The sequence below is a fragment of the Rissa tridactyla genome, chromosome 7 (genome assembly GCF_028500815.1).
Source record: "Rissa tridactyla isolate bRisTri1 chromosome 7, bRisTri1.patW.cur.20221130, whole genome shotgun sequence".
NCBI classification, from domain to species: Eukaryota; Metazoa; Chordata; class Aves; order Charadriiformes; family Laridae; genus Rissa; species Rissa tridactyla.
This window is the reverse complement of record NC_071472.1, coordinates 3518150-3527108: the sequence shown is the minus strand read 5'-3', so window position 1 is coordinate 3527108 and position 8959 is coordinate 3518150. Positions and strand designations below refer to the sequence as shown.

The 8959-nt window shown below is 39.8% G+C and overlaps 1 long non-coding RNA gene across 1 annotated transcript; it reads right to left on the bottom strand.

Annotated features, from left to right (window-relative positions):
- Window positions 1-3546: 3546 nt before the first annotated feature.
- Window positions 3547-8674, bottom strand: LOC128912709 (uncharacterized). Its single transcript, XR_008467730.1, has 3 exons — window positions 8587-8674; window positions 4480-4645; window positions 3547-4203 (listed from the first exon to the last, which is right to left on the bottom strand). It is a non-coding gene; the product is annotated as an uncharacterized LOC128912709 (long non-coding RNA).
- Window positions 8675-8959: the final 285 nt, after the last annotated feature.

Below are 8959 nucleotides of genomic sequence, written 5' to 3'. Positions count from 1 at the left end.
ATAAAGTGTCAACTATACTGCTGTAAGACTGCTGGAGCTTGGAGTTAAGCATTCAGTTTAGTGCTCCTACAGCTTTCAATTTAAAATAAAAAAAGACTCTTAATTTCCTTTTGGACAGTCCAAACCTAGTATAACTGCACTAATTTGTCTTGGCAAATACAAAGCGGTAGTGGGGAACACGACTACTGGAAAAGAAATCTAGAGCAATAGACAAAACAGAATAAAATAAACCTATCAATCGTCTCTACATAAATTCAAGATTTACAGTTCAGTAGAAATAATCTTAAGAAGGGATTGCAATAACGCGAGTGTCAACGACCACCTCAGTAGCAGGGCTAACTTGATTTCAGTTGGCGGCGAACTGAAATTTTACTCTAACCTCCAAGCTATGCGAGGTTCATGAAGTATTTTAAGACTGTTTCAAGAGGGATAAAAACGTCAATAATGTCTCCCATTCCCTGTAGTCAGATGCGCTGCTTTGGAGCCCAGTCATTCAATTAGGGAAATGGATCCTTCTGGGCCGGTCTCCCCGGCCCCGTATCTCCCACGCATCGCTGTGTCCTGCTGTTGAACCGCATTAGTCATGACGACCATAAAAAGCCTAATCTTGCCATTGATATAACGTCTACTCTTCGACTCGCAGATGGTATTTCTAAAGATGCTCCGCGCAGACTGGAACAGAGAAGCCCCACTTCTCTGATAAACTTGTCCCAAAATTAATAGCTTGATATAAAAGTAAGCACCAGGCACAAGTCCGTGAAAGACAATATTTTGCTGCCACTAACAAGGGCCGATTTCTTTGTCTAAGTGTACAATATAGTAAAACTAAGCTTTATTTCCCAAGAGATGAAATACTTCATTTATTTGTGTAACTTCCTCAGACTTTATATTCTTGTGCGTTTCAGGACTTCAGTAGTTGCCTTCTTGTAATATTTCAGCTTTTAAGCTGTTTTCTTGCCTCACTGAACTCACATAAGATACATCTGAAAGCTTTAGTACAAATTTACTTCGAATAAAGTCTTCAATTCATTTTCATGGCACCAAAAAGACAGCTTTAATAACTGCAATGACAAATAAACTGGAAATCATTCCAGGCCTTTTCACTTAACTGACAAGTAGAACGCTCTCATAATGAGCCGCAGGTTTTACGTTTTCTCTTTGACCATAATAGCTTCATTTAAGAGCGTCAGACCCTGACACTTCATCATTTATCTACATTATTTCTCATCTTCTTTCAAATAAATTATGGAATACTAGACTGAGCACATAAAAACAAAGTGACTTGTTATCTGTAAACAGCAAGATAAATTGTCCAGAAGTTCCTCATTTAGTTCCTTTTAAATTTAAGGGCAAGTTATTGGTTGTACCTTTTTTTTCTATCCCAATTTTTTGCATTTTTTTACAGCCATCTTATTCTGTTGCCAGTGGCCTTTGTGCAGCCATCCAAAGCCTGATGATAGTGCAGAAGGCAGAAAATAATTCCATTATCCCAAGGTTGGACAGGGTAGTACAGAAAAGAAAAAATATTGAAAAAATCAAATAAACAACTTACATGGATATTTCTCTCCATCTGTAAAATTCCTCGTCCATAATACATCTTGTCATACTAGCAAATGTGACACATCCAAAGTAATGAACAGTGGATCTGTAACTGTCCTCGCCTTTAGAAAGATAGCTCCGATATTTACCATCAGCAAAGCCCCCCTTCCCTGCTGAAACACATTAATTCTTGTCTTAGAAAAGCGTCGAACGCTTGGAGTTCACATTTATTTTATTTTAAAATCATACTGTCTGAAACACAATTAGCAACACTGCATTTACATTTTAATTATTAGTGACAGATGAAATTAAGAGAGGTTCAGTTTAATAATATCGCACGTTTCCACCACACCTCGCCCTGTGACAGATCACTGAGCACATCTACCCGACGCCCCGGGGTGCGGAGACCCCCCGGCCCCCGAGCCAAGTCCTGAACCAAAATCTGCAAAGCCACACCAGTGGCCTTAAACAGCCATCAGCACATTTAATCCTGCTGAGAGAGGGATTCTCTGGGAGACTGGTTGGACTATTCCTGACCGGTTAGACACAGCATGTCCATAGTAGGATTTCGATGGCTAAATCCAATACCCTACATTTCGACTACAGAATTTAAGCCCTATATCTCAAGACAAAATGAAAAACAGAAAAGCCAAAACTAGGTAGGAAGCCTTTTCAGAATTGTCCTTCTTTTTACTTTGAAGGATTTCTTTCAAAAGTACAACAGAACTATGATGAGACTTTGCCAATGGATTCCCTGTGTATTCCTCAGCCCAAGAGAGACTCTGTCTCTCACCACCACCGCTGAGAAAACAAAGAGCTGAAATGAGCCTCAAAAACTCAAATCACTGGGAAGGACACTTCAGCCAAGCGACCGGCTTGGTTTGAACTTTGAGTTTTGGTGGCAATTTTAGATGGAGTCTTCTTTGACCAGGGCGCTGCACCACCATCCAGGTTGAGACACGGGGACGTTTCCTGGTGCAGAGGAAACAGTCCCAAGCTTTGCATGGTGCTCAGGTTTGGTAGCAAACCAGAGAGTGGAATCACAAGTTTTATTAACAGGCTGGTGAGCAATTTGTGCATGAGTTGCTTCGCAACCATAGCGCACAAAGGCACCTACACATCACTGCCGCTCTCACCTTGGACCCACGGAAGCCCAGCGTTCCTCATGCCCAACTCCATAGACATAACCAGCTTTGCAGAAGAAAACGGTATGGGCAGAGAAGGACTTCTCATAGGATTCCTCAGCACATTTAAATCCAGACCTTGACCAGTTTGATTTTCCAGGTAATTTGTCTTTCAAGCTCTTCCCTCCCCTCTCTTCTCCGAGCTCCGAGTGCTGGCACTGTGGGCACACAGCCATCTTGCAATTCAATCATGTTATCTGTGCAGTGCAGGCAACAATCAAATAAAGACAAAAATAAGAGTTTAAGCTGAGGTTCCCATCAGTTGCAATTCCATATACATAACATTTTAATTATATCTCATCTCCAGTGTAATAGTTAGAGATGCCATTTGATACAGCTTTTTTTTTTTATTTGAAAAATTAAATCTAACTAAATTAGCAAAAATAAAGTAGTAAAAGTTAATTGGGAATTATCTACTCCAAAATAACTTACTGGTAAATGCTTTGTGTGGTTATAAAAGGCTGATAAATATAATTGTATTTATGTAATGAGTATCATGTTTAATTTACTGTACGTGGTTGTTACACACCATTTTATGCAGGCCTCCTAAGTGAGCTTCATATTATTGCTTGTATCGCTTTTAAAAAAAAAAATCACAATCAGATGCAGCATATAGGAAATGTCCAACAGATTTTTGAACAAGGTAGCGATTAGCAATTTGTCCAGAGAAATACGCAGGATGATCTGCATCTGCGCGACCTAAAAATAAGAGCATTTAGTAACACTCTCTGCCCTGATGGTTCATGCCTAAGTGGCTTGACACAACGCGCCGCAGTCTGGCATACGTAGCCCATGGTTTAAGAACTGTGATGTTGATCTCCAGCTCGCCGTCAGATGGGCAATTACAGCTGAGTGCATGACAATGGAGTAATGCTTGCTCCTGGCAGGGCCGCGCTCTGGAAAAGGGTGAAATTTCATTTTTTTGCACTTAATCTTCACTTAACACAATTTTGGTCAGATGTTTTCACATTCCAGAAAGCACAAGTCAACCCAGCTGCTGACTTTGTGGGTTTCTCGGTTTGCTCTGGTTTAGGAATGGAGTTGAGACTATGCCCCTTTTCTGTTACTAAAAATTATACGCAAAAAATGCCTTGGCATAACTCCTCCTTTAAAACCGAGAAGCACCATGTCCAACACTGGGGATCTGTACATACTCCATACACGTTCGTACAATTTACAGTGAAGAAAATACCCCAAAGGAAGGTACGATTTCTCTTTTATGAAGTTTTTCTTTTTCAGGGTTAATTTGGAGTATGTGTCACCGGATGCAATACAAACCAGCCGCACGACCCCAAGCAATCGGTGGGAAAAGAGCACTCTGAACTGAGAAAAACACACATAGTACTGTGGTTTGTCTGAACAGAAAATTCACATGCAAGTAATCCTACCTCAGATATCTATGTTCCACGCCCTCTGAAGTTCGTGGTCTTTGCTCTACAGCTTTGTTCAAAGTCACGATCCTTAAATTACTGTCAGGGGACTGAATCAGACACGTGTGTTAATCTGCCCAGTCATAGAGTTTGCCAAATAAATTCAAATTTATATAAATATATATATATAAAAAATAATATAAAAATATTTATCAATTCTACGTCATGATGCCTCCCTCTGCTTTGAGGAGTAACTACGTTCATTTGTCCTGTAAACTTAATGCTCCGACGTCATTTTGGTGTTGGCCTTTAATATTGGAAATTATCTTCTATTTAACCCATTAACTGCTGGAAACCCAGTGCATATGCAGGATATTGTTTCTTACCTCATAAAAGTGTTTAAAAGGGAAAGGCAGCTTGCTTAATCTAAGTCACCACTCATTAAATAAGTGAAGAGTTTGGCTTAAATTTGGGCCTTCATGTTTGCAGGTTCTGGAAGGAGCAGCAGACATTTTCAACTCATCCGTCTTGCAGACACAACAAGGCTTTTCTCTGCAGGGGAAAAAAAAATAAAAATTAGATCCTCAAAAAACTATGTTCCCATCCAATTCCTTCTAGGTTGAGAAAGACCAGTACAGAAACACAAACCTTTCAGTAGATTTACCAGTGCTCCTCATCATGACGGAGGGAAAACCATAAAATTAATTCTTTTTCACATTACTGAGACTGAAAAAAGACAAGGTTATACAAAATGCTAGTAGGTCTGAAAAAATAAATCTGAAATCCAGGCCCTGATCACTATTGAGAAAAATCAGTCTCAATCTCAATACCCTTATGAGTATCCTTCAAGTAGACAAACAGAGAGGCCAATGTGTGCTGGGTTTTACCACAATTTCAAGATCATTCCATGATTTTTCTCATCTCTAGCTAAAGATCTTTGAATGCAGGGTGTTGGCAATACCGTGAAGCTATGGAAATCCCTAGTTCCCATTATTGGTGTGCAACATATTAGCAGATTTAAGTTTCTTCAGTCTGCTAGCGCCTATGCACACAATTAAGGACCTGTTCACATCCTGTCCTGCCCTCCAGCCACCAAGTGCCACAGCTCCTCTCAGTCACCATCGACACTGCAGAAACTCTGGACAAACTTTTGGCAACATCCTTGCTCCCAATTAAAAAAAAAACCTCTCAAAAATTCATAATATTATAAAAATAATAAATGTCGGACTTTCGGATTTCCTTTTAAACCACTGCAGTCCACAAGGCAGCCAGAAATCTGAGATCCTCGTGTAACTACAGCGCTGGGGTCTGAAGACCAGCTCTCAAAATGAATATTGAAAATTCCAAAGAACGTGTGGATTTTGAAGCTCTGGCCATGCTATATTGCTTTTAGGCAATGTGTCCAACCAAAAAAACCCTTCTTTGGAGCAAAGTGATTGGCAGCAAGTTGGCAGGAATGACTTGTTGACTTTGGAATACCAGAAAATCACCATATACTTTTAATTAAAGAAAAGACATGTTTCTCTCCAACTCCCCCATACCTATTCCAGCTTGGCCTGGTTTCTGTTATTTCTGTTGTGGATACATAGCTGCAAGATTTATTGTATCAGATTAAAAGTAAAGGCTATTAATGTCAGATTCCATAGGGATTTTTTGTTAAGGCTTAGTTTATTTATAAATTATCATCCTGAGGCTTGTAAAAAGGGCTTTCCCCCCCTTCTCTTATTCTAGTGACACTGTAATTTATATTGCTGGTATTTCCATAGGAGAAGTCAGTTAACAATTACAATTTGTCTCATTATAACAGGAGCTATACTGGGGCGGTGCTTCTACGCACAAGCTATTAACAGATTATACACTATTAGAGTGCCAAAAATTAATATATCCTGCACCAAAACCTAAAAAAAAAAAAAAAAAAGCTCAAAACAGTTAAGTCATTTAGCTCCTACAGATCATGAAAGTGATCATGCAGTTTGTATGACGTTTCTCTACCCACACCAGGACAAGGGGCAAAAGCCCAGACTTTTGACAAGCACAAACTTCCAAAAGGGTGTTATTGTGGGGAGCAAACACATCGACCTGGCTTAGCTGTTGTCCTGCCAAGAAATCAAAAAAAGGTTGCTAAATGCCTTTTACTGTAGCGAGGGAAAGAGGTACTTGATTATTGGCTATGACACTTGTTTTAAGACACTAGTCCTGTTTTGGTAAACCTTCTGAACGCGTAATTGTGCGCAAGGTACTATAGCTCGCTAAGCATCCACATGGCTTCATTTTCTTCTGCCAAGTTTCTGCTTGAGGTTTGGACAGATATTTAGCAGCGACTAGAAACCTGGCGCTTGTCACTGCCAACCACAGCCCAGCAGAGGGGTTATGTTGAGATTTCTAACAGCTCTAGACAAAAGATAGATAAAGCGCTCTTGAGCTAATCTTCCTCTGCTCTCATTGAGGTGACTTACTCAGACGCCTTCAGTCTTTCGTACGTTTTTGCCTTCAATCGTAAGATTCTTTAAGCAGAAAGATACAAAGTCATGTACTCCAGTACAGATCATATCATGGATCATAATATATATACACCAATACTAAACCCCACAAGATGTTCCTTATAATATCACTTGCCCCAAATATTACTTTTCCTATAGCTCGGGTTCAGAAAATAACGTGCTTACGTTCACTTGACTTTCCGCATCAGCACACTTGAGATATTTCGTGGCAGAAAATTACTGTTTGATACAAACATAAAAGATAATAATTAACCAAGAGGCAAAATTCAACGGACAGAAAGCACTTAGGAAAACAGAGAGGACGGGTCTTGCCCCAGACAGTATGTCCTCTCTTCCAGTTCAGTGCACCAGCACAACCTCGTAACAGCTTCGAGGGTACCAGCAAAGGCCAGTGAACGCAGCATAATCATCAGGTGCATCATAATTACAGAAACAGCTGTTCCAGATGTTTTTGATGCGTTGTGCATCACCATTTTTCACAACAGCCTGCAAAAGTTTACATTTCTTATCTACAGTAAATTGATTATTATTTCAAGTAAAATTATTTCTCATTAAAGGTACTAGATGACAGCTGTAAAGACTGAGAGCCTTCATTTATTACCAGCCAAATAATATTATAATTGCATCAGCAGCGCAGGTGTTTCTCAATGCTGTACCAACACACCTACCCACGATATTCTGGAAGACCCCAGCGTGGGAAATTTTAACGCAGATGGTCAGACCACCCCGAGGAGCCCCGAAACGGGGACATCAATACACAGCTCCAGCCAAAATAGCTAAAGTATTGGTGTGGGTTTGGTCATATATTAACTAACTTGAAAGACACAGAAATGAATATACCGATTACGCAAGTTCTAAAGTAAAACCAATGGTTTAAGAGACAATTATGTCCTTATAAGGTCTTTAGAATTATTTGGAAACACAGCATTTGCAATAAAACACAGCAAACACGAAAAAAATACTGATCTTTTTCTTTTTGACACAGTCGTAGGTGCCTCACACATTGGAATAAGGCAGTGAAAAATAAACCAATTAAGTCATGATGAGGTTGAGAAGGTATGCATGCATTAGTCTCTTTTTTCCTTTTAAAGCTGTCACATTTCTCCTGCTTCTTGTGTTTTTAAACCATAAAGGATCCCTGTGTTTCCCCGAGACAAAGGATGGGCTCTAAAACTCTGTCTTCTGAAGTGATGAGTTAAAGAACACTGCAGGAGTACTTGCCAAATCATACCACCATTATTAATTCAGGCATGATGAAAGTGTTCATTTTAGCTATAATCATGTAATTCATCAAAATACTACTAGAGCATATCATTCTGAACTATTACACTGATATAGCACCTTATTGCACCTTCACTGAAAGCAGGAAATGTATTTTTTGATGCTTATCTACTGAAAAGCAATTCAGTTTGGGATTTTGGAAGCACTATCTTATGTTACAATAAAAAGGAAATTTCAAACATATTTTCTTGTACTTGTATGATGTTGTTATTATGTATTTGGGTGATTATCCTCCGACGATGAAGTTTAAAAATGGTAGGGCGCTGAAACGGTGTATTTATCCAGTGCTGAGGGAAGGAAAGATTGGGTTATGAATATACAAAACTATATGAACTTTAAATGTAGATTTTGGTCTCTCTGCCCACTTTTAAAATAGCTTTAGAGGCCAAAATCCGTCTGCCCCAAGAACCTTTCAAAAAAGCGTTCTTTGGAGTTCTTTCAATGACAATACTTGTAAAAAAACTTGAATCCCGCGATAAATCTCAGGATGTTAAAAAGGAATCGGAGCAGCCTGGGCTCTGCCTGAACCAAAGATCCCCATCTCGTCGTCTCGCGCCGTGATTGCCCTCTCGCTCTGCCTATCTGTCTCTTGCTCGGCGCACACTTTTGTGAGCAAGCTGAAATTACAGGGAGGGGAAAAAAGAAAAAAAGAAAAAAGAAAAAAAGATAGAAAGAAATGTGAAATTAAATAAAGCCCCGCTAAGTACAGACCTCGTGGATTCTTTTCACGAATTAGCCGAGGCTCCTTTGGCACAGAGCTGGCTGGTGCCGCAGCTGTGCGGACTGATGAGTGACGCACCTAGATAATTTCCAAAGAACAAAAAATCGTTAATTGTCCACATCAGGAAAGCTTCATTATTACAGACAGAAAAGCAAAAAGTTAGCCATTCTCACTCTCAGGCAAAATCAAAGAAAACAAGATTAATGCATGCTAAACGCATAAAGGGCTACATTTAGAAGAGCTGGCAGTGAGCTCCGGTGCCCCTTTTTCTCTCTCTCCCTCAGCCCTGGCGTGGGCATCCTCCTATGTGAATAAAAAGCAGAATTTGGGGATTGGAGGTGGGTAACTGAGCATGCAGTAGAT